Source organism: Pinus tabuliformis, chromosome 2_1, assembly GCF_031772625.1.
Source record: "Pinus tabuliformis cultivar Carrire ecotype Pingquan chromosome 2_1, CPIR1, whole genome shotgun sequence".
Classification (NCBI taxonomy): Eukaryota; Viridiplantae; Streptophyta; class Pinopsida; order Pinales; family Pinaceae; genus Pinus; species Pinus tabuliformis.
This window is the reverse complement of record NC_142299.1, coordinates 456,845,518-456,857,276: the sequence shown is the minus strand read 5'-3', so window position 1 is coordinate 456,857,276 and position 11,759 is coordinate 456,845,518.

Below are 11,759 nucleotides of genomic sequence, written 5' to 3'. Positions count from 1 at the left end.
GAAGAGGATGAAGAAATATGAGTAGAAGATCAAACAATGGATGAAGATTACGAGAAGAAGAAAAAGGAAAAATAAATAGATCAGACACAGGAAAACGTAAAGCAGAAGGGGATCATGCTAAATGAATCAAAGCTGGAAATGGATCAGGAAATGACCCAGAGTAAAATGGATATGGAGGACAACGAGCTACAGGAGATTCTTGACAGAGAAAACCTGGATCTAGAAGGATTCTTGGCTCAGAGAACATCAAGTGGGGTAGATTCACTACCACCAAAAGAGTTGAATCAAATACAACAATTATTCTTATGGAAAACCCAAGAAAAAGGTTTGGGGGGAGCAAACAACATTGAAAGGCAGAGCAATGAAGGGGTGAAAGCAGTCAAAATGACTCCGGGGTTAGCACTGAGCAATCCAGGGGGGGGAAGAGGCAGGAAAAAAAACGAGCTACTGATGGAATGTGGCAAGCTTATGGTCAACTCAGGTAAGATGAAAGACCTAACCAGTTACTCTTTTACTAATATTTAATTATGAAGTTCACAAATTGGAATATTAGAGGTCTTGGTAGCAAGAGAGAACAGAGAATGATGAATAATAGAATGAAACAAGCAGCTTCGGATATAATTTTTGTCCAAGAGACAAAATGCTCCATTCAAAAATTAAGACAAATCCATAGTAAATGGCTTAGTAGATTTGATTTTTTAGAAGTTAAAGCAGAAAATATAGTAGGGGTCATCCTCACTCTCTGGAATCCCCAAAAAGTTGGAATAATTGATGCTGAGGCATCAAGGAATTATTTATCAGTTGTTATACAACCAATAGGAGACAGAGAAACTTACCTAGTTACGAATGTTTATGGCCCTCAAAGATTGGATGAAAAAATCAGGTTCATAGATTCCTTAGTGGATCTACGAGTCAGACATGCAGGGCTATCTTGGGTCCTAGGAGGTGACTTCAATATGATCAGTTCTCTCTCAAAAAAAAGGGGGGGGGGTGCAAGAGCTCTAAATAAAGATTCCCTAGCCTTCCAAATCTTCTCAGAAAGAATGAAGCTCGTTGATATTGAGACAAACAATGGCCTCTATACATGGAACAATAAAAGAGGAGGTGCCTCATAGGTAGCCTCCAAGTTAGATAGATTCATGATCTCTGAGGATCTCATGCTTCTAGACAAGGAATGAATAGCGGGAATTCCTCCCTTTGGAGGTTAAGATCACTCGTTGTTTCAAATGGAAATCAAAGGCATAAGTACGCCTAGAAATAGACCTTTAAGATTTGAAAATATGTGGCTTTCACACCCAGAATTCTTCAGCGACATTGAATAATGGTGAGAAGAGGATTTGCAAACTCCAGGATCAACTATGTTCCTGCTTCACAAAATATTAAAGCACATCAAGCTGAAGCTTAAAGCTTGGAACAAGAATGAATTTGGCAATATTTTTGCAGGAAAGAAAGAAGTGGAAAATAAAATTATGGATCTCAACCAAGCTTTGATCAAGGAGGGTTTTGATAAGGAAAAAAATGACCAGGTAGAAAAACATCACCAAGAATGGGAAAAGTTGTGCAATCAAGAGGAAATTTTTTGGAAACAAAAATCTAGAGTTCAATGGCTAAAAGAAGGAGAGCGTAATACTAAATTTTTCCATAAATCAACTATAGCAAATAGGACTCACAACAGGATCTCTTCGATCAAGGATGAGGATGGGCAGATACATCAATCTCATGAAGAAATAGAAGCAGTGTTAGTTAAGCACTTCCGAGGTATTGCTAAGGAAAATACCTTTGACAGGGTTCCCTTCATCAAGGACCTCCTTAAGCATATCCCCAAGTTGGTATCCAAAGAGGATAACTGTAATCTCAATAGACCTGTAACCAAAAAGGAGGTCAGTGAAGTCCTCAAGGAAATGCACAATGGTAAGGCTCCAGGTCCGGACGGATTCAATGTTGATTTCTTCAAAGCCTGTTGGAATATTGTCAAAGAGGATATTATAAAGGTGGTGGAAGACCCCAGGCTGAACATAACTATTTTAAGAGCTCTCAACACCTCCTTTATCTCCCTAATTCCAAAGCAGGATAATGCCCAATCTCCTGAGAGGTATAGGCCCATTTCTTTATGCAATGTAGTTTATAAGATAATTGATCCGGATTTAAACAAGAACGCAACAAATTAGAGAGATAACCATATACACAAAGATGCAGCGGAAATAATACTTCATTTCATTAATGGAAAATACTGAAATATGCTTACAACCATAAATGGAAATAAACCAGCTAGGGCGATGGTAGCTTATCTCTGAGAAGAGATGTGGTGGCTACATGCCTCTGAACTGTGTTACAATGAGGCTCGAAGGCCCATTTATTGTTTAGAAACAATGGAAAACCCTTAACATTCCAAAACCTAACCCTAGGAGATGAAACGCCAAACTGTGGGCCCCGTTTGGGTAAATTGGTACATCAACTTCCCGGGGTCGTAACTTTGGCATACGATCTCCGTTTGATGCGTACAATAGCTCGTTAGAAAGATCTATCAAAGCACTACCACTTTGCCCCCATATTTCCCAAAAAACGTCGTTTAGGGCCTCAAAACGGCTCCAGAAGTTCAGGACCTGAAAAACTGCTAAAAATAGTAAGTTGTGCTATAATTAAGGAAACTGAAAATGCTGAGAGAAACAAGGGTGGGGGTCCAGGTGGAATTGGCAGGTGGCCACCAATATCCACCTGGATCATTCCTCCCCCCTTAGGAAGCAATGGTCCCCATTGCGTTGATTTCCTCCATGAGATGAGGAAACTTTTGCTGAACTTGTTCCCTGGTGAGCCACTTGCCCTGCTGAAGGAGTTGGCCCACTTTCACAACTCAATACAGTTGGATATTCTGTTGGCGAGTGTTCTTGATCTGTGTGTCCATGATCCGATCAGTTGCAGCTTGTTCCATGCAATTTGGATTTAATTTTGTGGGTTTGAGTTGTTCTGCAATGTCGGATGTGTCTAGCAATGGTGGAAAGTATGGCCGAAGGCGGTCCACATTGAACACTGGGTGCAGGCCAAGGAATGGGGGAATGTTGAGCTCAAATGCATTGTCTCCCATAGCCTTAGTAATGGTGTAAGAACCATATCGGAGTGGTATCAATTTCAGATAGGCTCCAGTAAGGCGTTCCTTTTGCAAATGTAACCAGACTTTGTCGCCCACCTGAAACTTGTGTGGCACCCGATGTTGATCATGTCGCTGCTTGTACTTGGCATTTGATTTCTCAAGAATGTCATGGACCTGCTGGCGAATATGTTGGATGCGTTCAATGAAGCTGGTGGCCTTATCTGTTTCGGACTGGACATGAGCTGAATTTATGTGAGTAGCTGCAAGTGGCATGGCCACATCAATGGGGCATAGTGGCTGGAATCCCAAACCCACCTGAAAAGGGCTATGGCCAGTGAAGCTGTGAAGAGCTCGGTTGTAGCTGTGCTGAACATAGGGGAGGCTCTCGTCCCATGTGCATGGATGCTTTGAGTTATACATGCGCAGAATGTGCACAATCATCTTATTGACAACCTCTGTCTGGCCATCAGTTTGAGGATGGAAGGCTGTGGACTTCGTGAGTTTGGTGTCTAGCATTGACCAGAGACTAGACCAAAATGTGTTGAGAAACCGACTGTCCCGATCTGAGATGATAGACTGTGGGATCCCAAAGTGCACCCACACTCGTTCAAAGAAGAGTTTAGCAGTGGCTTCTGCTGTGATATTCTTCTTGCAGGCTACCATAATGGCCATCTTCGAGAACCTGTCGACGACCACAAAAACACAGTCATTTCCATGCTTAGTGGAAGGAAGGCCTGACATGTAATCCATGGAGATGGATTCCCAAGGTCGACTAGGGGTAGGCAACGGGGTATAGAGGCCGTGCTTCTTAATGGTCGGTTTGGCAATGGCACAGGCAGTACATGATCTGATGTATTTCCCAACATCCTGTCGAAGATTCGGCCAATAGAAATAATTTTGCAGTACTGCCACTGTTTTCTCGACCCCAAAATGCCCAGCAGCCCGACTGTAGTGTGCTTCCCAAATCATCTTGGCACGCTCGCTTGAAGGAACACAAAGGTGACCTAGGTGGCATAGCAGGGCATCCTGGAGGTGAAAATCTGGAACATGTCGACCCTCCAAGAGTGTCTGGTATGTGTGGCCGAATTCTGGGTCGCTTTTGTAGAGAAGTGGCCAATCAGAAGTCTCGTGCCCACAAGAGTTGAGCACGGTGGTTAACGCCATGATCGGTGGTCGACTGAGGCAATCTGCAACATTATTGGTGCTGCCCTTCTTATACTTGATATTCAAGTGGAACTGTTGCAGGTATGTAGACCACTTCTGATGGCGATCATTCTGCAATTTCCCTTGGGTCTGTATGAACTGCAGTGGTCGGTGGTCTGTGTGGATGACCGTTTCCTTCCCCAAAATGTAATGCTTCCATTGTCGGCAGGCCTGTACAATGGAATACATCTCTTTATCATAAGTGGGGTACTTCCGGACTGTGTCTGAAAGTGTTTCACTGTGATATGCCACTGGATGTCCATGTTGAGTAAGGACTGCCCCAATAGCATAGTCAGAGGCATCTGTCTCGACCTCAAATGGTTGTTGTAAATCTGGTAACGCGAGCACTGGTGCCGTGCAGAGGCGATCCTTCAACTCCATGAATGCCTTCTGTTGAGATTCAGACCAAAAGAATTTTGCTTTCGCCCCTCCCTTGGTGACTTGACTCAAGGGCAAAGTAATATGAGAAAACCCCAACACGAACTGCAGTAGAAGTTGGCAAGACCTAGGAAGCTGTGGAGCTCTGTTAGAGTGGTTGGAGATGGCCAATCCCGAATGACTTGGATCTTGGCCGGATCGACATGCACCCCCTGTTCATCAATGATGTATCCCAGATACTGAACCTGGGTCATGCCAAAAGTGCATTTCTCCAAATTGGCACATAGCTTGTGTTGCCGCAGTGTTTGGAGAACCTGTCGGATGTGGTGGAGGTGCTCTTCCCAACTCTCGCTGAAGATCAGAATGTCATCCAAGTATACTACTACAAAGGAGTTGGTGAATGGCCGCAAGATGTCATCCATTAGCCTCATGAAGGTTGTAGGAGCATTCGTCAATCCGAAAGGCATAACCAACCATTCGAAAAGGCCCTCCTTGGATTTGAAGGCAGTCTTCCACACATTAGAGGGTTCAATTGGTACCTGGTGATATCCTGACTTCAGATCAATCTTACTGAAATATTTCGCCCCCTTTAGTTGGTCCAGGAGGTCATCAATCCGCGGGATCGGGTACCTATTACGGACAGTGATCTTGTTCAGCGCTCGATAGTCAATACAGAGTCTCCACGTCCCATCCTTCTTCTGTACCAACACGATCAGGCTCCCACAAGGCGATGAACTTGGACGGATGTGACCTTTCTGCAAGAGCTCCTGAATCTGCCTCTTGATTTCATTGTTCTCCAGAACGAAGCGCTTATAAATTGGTCCATTGGGTAGCGACGCACCTGGGGTCAGATCGATGGAGTGCTTGACCTGACAGTGTAGAGGAACCCCTGTAGGGGAGGTGAAGATGTCCTCGTACTCCTCCACAACCTTGTCCATCTGTAGTTGTCGTGCAGAGGGACCCCGTCTAGAGGCCGCGGCCACCGTATTCTTCTTTCTTTGAGGGCGTATCACCAGGAAAACAAATTTCCTGGTTTTGGAAATGATCTTACTGCATTGTTTTGCAGTAATCAAAGAGATGGCGGTTGGTGGTGCTACCTCTGGTATCCTGTACAACTTATTTCCCAAAGTAATAATAACAGCATGGGGCCTTGATTCATACACAGCATGTCACTTCCACAAGTATGGCTGTCCTAATAATACATCACAAACTTCAAGGGGAGTAATGTCACACAATACCTCATCCGTGAAGGGCTTGATGTTGTATGGAAGGTGACACTACTGGCTCATGCGAAGATCTTGTCCTTGATGAAGCCACCCAATGGTGTATGGTTGTGGATGTGCTGTGGTCGGTAAGCCCAACCGCTTCACGAACTCTGCCGAAATGAGGTTCTTTTGACTCCCGCTATCAACAATGAACTGTATCGGGGAGCCCTTTACCCACATCTGGGAGTGGAAGAGACGCTCCTCCTCCTATGGATCTTCGGGTTCATTTTTCTGGATCTTGGCGGTAGCAACAGTGGCGTTGGGATTCGCATCAATGATCTGCTTTCCTTTTTCATTCCCCTTATCGGGTTCTGACTTAGAGTCGGAACATGCATCTGATTCTAAAACCTTTAGCTCAGCCACCAGTGACTGCTTGGCCCGACACTCACTTGTGTTGTGAGTGGAGCTCTTATGGAACTCACACCATTTTCCAGTGTCCTTTTTCGGCTTCGCGGCGCTGTTCTTTGCTTGCAGCTTCGGCGAGTTGTCTTGGGCTGTCCCGCCTTGGCTTTGTCCTTTGTTATGTGGTTTAGGGGCACCTTTCCCCTGCTTTGGATTCGCAAATCCAAAGTCTCGCTTCTTTTGTTTAAAATTCTGCTCGACCTTGACGGCATATCGGTATGCTGCGCCGAGCGAGGAGATGTTCAGGAATTGTATTTCTTCCTGGATGTACTTATGCAGGCAGCCACGATATTTGAGTATCAAATGTTGCTCTGAATCCTTGATACCCAACTTTGTGCGAAGGGTATGGAAAATATTGGTGAACTCCGGCACGTCTTGGTCCCTTCCCTGCCACAGCGTGGTCCACTTTATGTATTCATCCTCATAGCTTCCGACAGGGTAGTACTGCTCCTTGATGGCATCCCGGAATGAATTCCAGGTGGGTGCGGCTGAAAATAGTGAGCCAATACTTTCATCCTTCTGCTCGCAGTAGGTTTCCCACCAGTCCTTGACGTGGGGGGCTGCTTTGAGAAGAGCGAAAACAATCTTTTCCCGACTCGAAAATTCATGAACAGAAAAATAACCCTCTAGCAGATTTAACCATTTATCTACGGCATCTACGTCTATCTGACCCTCGAATATGGGGATTTCAAAATTGACTTGTACCTTAAAGGGCGTGGCGTTTCCAGAGTAGCTGCTGGAAGCCGATGCGTCGCTTTTGGGTAGCCGCTAAAGGATCTGGGCAAAGCTGTCCATCATCGCGTTCCGTTGTCGCTCGAGGGCTTCTTCGAGCAAGATTTTGATGGGATCTCCTGCCCCCTCGTCTTTCTTATCATCCGCCATGGGAGGCTGTCGGGATTTGCGAGGATGGTCTTGCAAAGGTTCAACCAGTTCAAGCCCTAACTCCTTATATCCCGACCTTGTTGGGGACATGCAAAGAAAAACAGAGAAAAAGCAGACCGCTCTGATACCACTGATCTGGATTTAAACAGGAACGCAACAAATTACAGAGATAACCATATACACAAAGATGCAGCGGAAATAATACTTCATTTCATCAATGGAAAATACTGAAATATGCTTACAACCAGAAATGGAAATAAACCAGCTAGGGCGATGGTAGCTTATCTCTGAGAAGAGATGTGGTGGCTACATGCCTCTGAACTGTGTTACAATGAGGCTCGAAGGCCCATTTATTGTTGAGAAACAATGGAAAACCCTTAACATTCCAAAACCTAACCCTAGGAGATGAAACGCCAAACTGTGGGCCCCGTTTGGGTAAATTGGTACATCAACTTCCCGGGGTCGTAACTTTGGCATATGATCTCCGTTTGACGCATACAATAGCTCGTTAGAAAGATCTATTCGAGCACTACCACTTTGGGACCAATATTGCCCCCAGATTTCCCAAAAAACGTCATTTAGGGCCTCAAAACGGATCCAGAAGTTCAGGACCCGAAAAACTGCTAAAAATAATAAGTTGTGCTATAATTAAGGAAACTAAAAATGCTGAGAGAAACAAAGGTGGGGGTCCAGGTGGACTTGGCAGGTGGCCACCAATATCCACCTGGATCAATAATTTCCAAGGTTGTGGCCAATAGACTCAAACCTTTGCTGCCTTCGCTGGTTTTGGGGGAACAATCTGTTTATGTGGAAGGCAGAGAAATTCTAGACAACATAATTCAAGCTCATGAGGTGGTCCACTCGTTAACTAGTGAAAAGAAATCGGGTATGATCATGCGATTGGATATAGCCAAAGCATATGACAAAGTGAATTGGACATATATCAAGAAAGTGCTTGTAGCATTTGGTTTTGATCATAATTGGATCAGATGGGTCATGGCCCTGGTGACTTCCTCCAGCTTTTCTATTTTGATTAATGGCTCTCCCTCAGAAATTTTTCTTACTTCTAGGGGTCTCAGACAGGGCGATCCACTCTCTCTTTTTCTCTTCATCCTCATGATGGAAGGGCTGGGGCGGTATATTAAGCATGCTAGAGCAACCGGAAAAATTCAAGGACTCCAACTTTCGGAGAATGGTCGAGTTCTGACTCATCAACAGTTTGTAGATGATACCATGCTACAGGGCATTCCCACAGTCAAGGAAGCGCTTGCATACAAACAGATTTTGAAGAACTTTTCTTTGGCATCAGGTATGGAAGTTAATCCATATTGCCATCGAGAGAAATGTCTCCAGAGTCCTTGGATTTCAAAGAGACTGTCTCCCCTCTAACGGCCAAACCTATGCTCAAAAGCATATGGGAACCGCTAATCATTAAGATGCAAGATAAAGTCAGGAAATGGACAATCAAGTCTCTAAATCTGGTGGGTAGACTGGTTCTCACAAAGGCAGTGCTCCAAGCTATCCCTGTCTTCATGTTATCAGCTCTCCCAGCTCCAAAAGGAGTTTTACAGCAATTTAGAAATATTCAAAGAGATTTTCTCTGGGGCAAAGAGGAAACAAGGAAAAAATGGGCTTTAGTCTCATGGGAAAAAATTTGTAAACCCAAGAAACAAGGAGGCCTAGGATTGGATGATACAGAGATTCTAAGTAAGGTTCTAGGGGCCAAACTGTGGTTGAGATGGGTTAAGGATCCTAAGGCACAATGGGCAAGCATCTGGAAGGAAAAATATGCAAGTGCCTGGCTTTCTCATGATATCATAAGAATGTCTGGAAACATAAAGGGATCTCCCATTTGGAACAAGGCCTGGGAAAACAGAGAGATGGTTCAGAAAAATAGTTTCTGGGAAATCAGAAATGGAGATCTCGCTCTTTTTTGGGAGGAAAAATGGCAACAAGAACCAACTCTTTTGAGAGAGGAAATTTTGGGCCTCAAACAAGAGATAGACAACCAAGGATTCGTGAAGGTAAAGGACTTTTGGGAGCAATCTCACAATACAGAAAAATGGAGAACATGGAAAAAAATAGATGGAAGAGAGAACATGACCCTGAACAGTAGAGCAGATACCCTCAATAGGTTGTTGGAGCAGAGGATAATTTTAGTTACTGAAGGGCAGGATCAACTAAGATGGGATAGCAACAAAGAGGGAAACTTTAACATTAAGGAAGCAAAATGTATTCTCCTTGGGCTGGATTCCCAAGCTACGGATAGATCTTGGCAGAAGTTATGGAGGCACAAGGGCTGGATGAAGATCAAACTCTTTATGTGGTTGGTTCACCACAGGAAAATCTTAACCTGAGATATTATCAGGAAAAGAGGTATGATGGGGCCCTCCAGATGCCAGCTCTATGAAGTTCAAGAGGAGACCATTGAACATCCTCTCAATAGCTGCATTTTCACCTCTAGGTTATGGGATTTTTTGGCCTCCATCTTCAAACATTCTGATAGAGACAAAGGAAGCATCACTAAAACCCTGAACAATTGGAGGAATAATTTTTCGGATTATGAGGTTCTTAACTCGGCATGGGCTCTGTTGCTAAGTTTCATCATTTGGAATGTGTGGAAAGAGAGAAACAGAAGAATATTCAAAGAAGAAAAGAATTCCTCTCTTCGTTTGTTGGAACAAATCTCAAAACAGCTTAAGGAGACAGTCAGCACCACAGTAAGGGATCTCCCCAAGAATCCTCCTTCAGAAGCTGAGTTATCAATTCTCAGGTAGTTAGGAATGCAAGAAATTATTCCACAAGGTATAGACAGGAAAGTAAACTTGAGGGAACCGGTGAAAGATTTCTAGAATCCTCCCCCGGAAGGCTTTTTAAAGTATAATATCGATGGGGCTTCAAAGGGAAACCCGGGCATGGTGGGCTTTGGAGGGGTTCTTAGGAATGATAAGGGAGACATCATCTCCCTCTTCTATGGTCATCTAGGAAAAGCCACCAACAATATGGCGGAATTAATGGCTTTGGAACAAGGTTTGGAATTTCTAAAACAGAACAATTGCCAAAATGTAATAATAGAAGTTGATTCAGAGTTAGTCATAAACGCGGTCAAGAGAATTAGTCATGGAACAGAGCCAGAAAAAGTAACTAAACATTGGAAATTATTACGGGTTCTCCAAAAAATTCAGGAACATCTGCAGGGACTGCGCACACTTAGATTTATCCATGTGCGTCGTAAGGCCAACAAGTTGGCTGATATCCTGGCCAACCAAGGTGTCAGTTGTAAAGACAGTAGAATTTCGATGGATTGGCTCACAATGTTACCAAGAAACCTAAAAGTACTTTTCCAAAACCAAGAGAAAGAGGACAAAGAAGTGTATAAGAACAAAACTAAGGAAGCAAACTCGCAATGAGTAGATTACAACTTGATTCCCTTTCTTGGTCTGACAAGCCTACGACAGGAGTCGGTTCAGGGGCAGCCTCTGCAATTATGGGAATCTCTTCCTTGTATATCTCTGGAGTCGGCTGCAATGTTATCTCGGTCAGATGGGGGGTGGAAAGTAAATGACCGATGGAACCTGTAATGGAGGTTCCTTTTCTCAACTTCCAGTGGCGGGAGACAAAACCGCTTCTTGAGTGGTTTTGGTGTGATCGCACCGCTTTCAAGCTGACAGTGGTTTTCTTTTTTGGGCAGCGATTCCATACATATTGTGACACGTGGTTGAGGGTGGGTCCTAAAAACCACCCTCATTGCACACTATTGTCCGATCTTTTCGGCCGCGCGATTTGCAGTTCAGCCGTTTGATGGGAGTAGGCAGATCAATGATCAGGATTAAGTGTGTGGTTTGGTGGGGTATGGGGGTTATCCTCCGTGCTTATTCTCTGTGCGATATGGATCTCTGGCGTTGATTTATTTATGAAGTTGGACGGTGGTTATTAAGAGGCTTGTTTGGCTTGGGTTGGCATGGCTTTTTGCGGGGAGGGTTCCCAGTCTCGGAGTTTCCGGTGGGTTATTTTTTGTATGTACTCTTTTGGTTTGGGAGAGTATTTTTTCTCTTTTTTGGGGAAGGCTCAGTTTCTGTTGAGCTAGCACTTTGCAAGCCTAGGACCACTCTGCTTGGTGGCTTGGTGTATATATTGTAAATTTTTCTTGATTTAATGAATTAGAAGGCACGACTCTTGCTTAAGCAAAAAAAAAAACACTATGGTGAATGTCTTAAGTCTCATGCTAATTTTATTCTGGTTTTGTGCTTAATATTCTAGTAGATCTATAATTTTGTTATTTCCACTTGTCTTTGGGATTAATTAGTGTATAATATTACACTATTTTTTGGATTAAGGAAACGGTGTTGATTGGGCAGATCTAGTGGATTTTAGATGAATCCATAGACTCCACTTTCCCTATGCCAATTAATCCCATTTGGATTTAACATATTTTTCAAGTGTTTGTAGAACTCTTCTTGGATCAGATCTCAAGTACTTACAGAAATCTTAGCAGACCATCCAACTACTTGAGAATGAAAGCTAAAGAACTCATGGTTCTT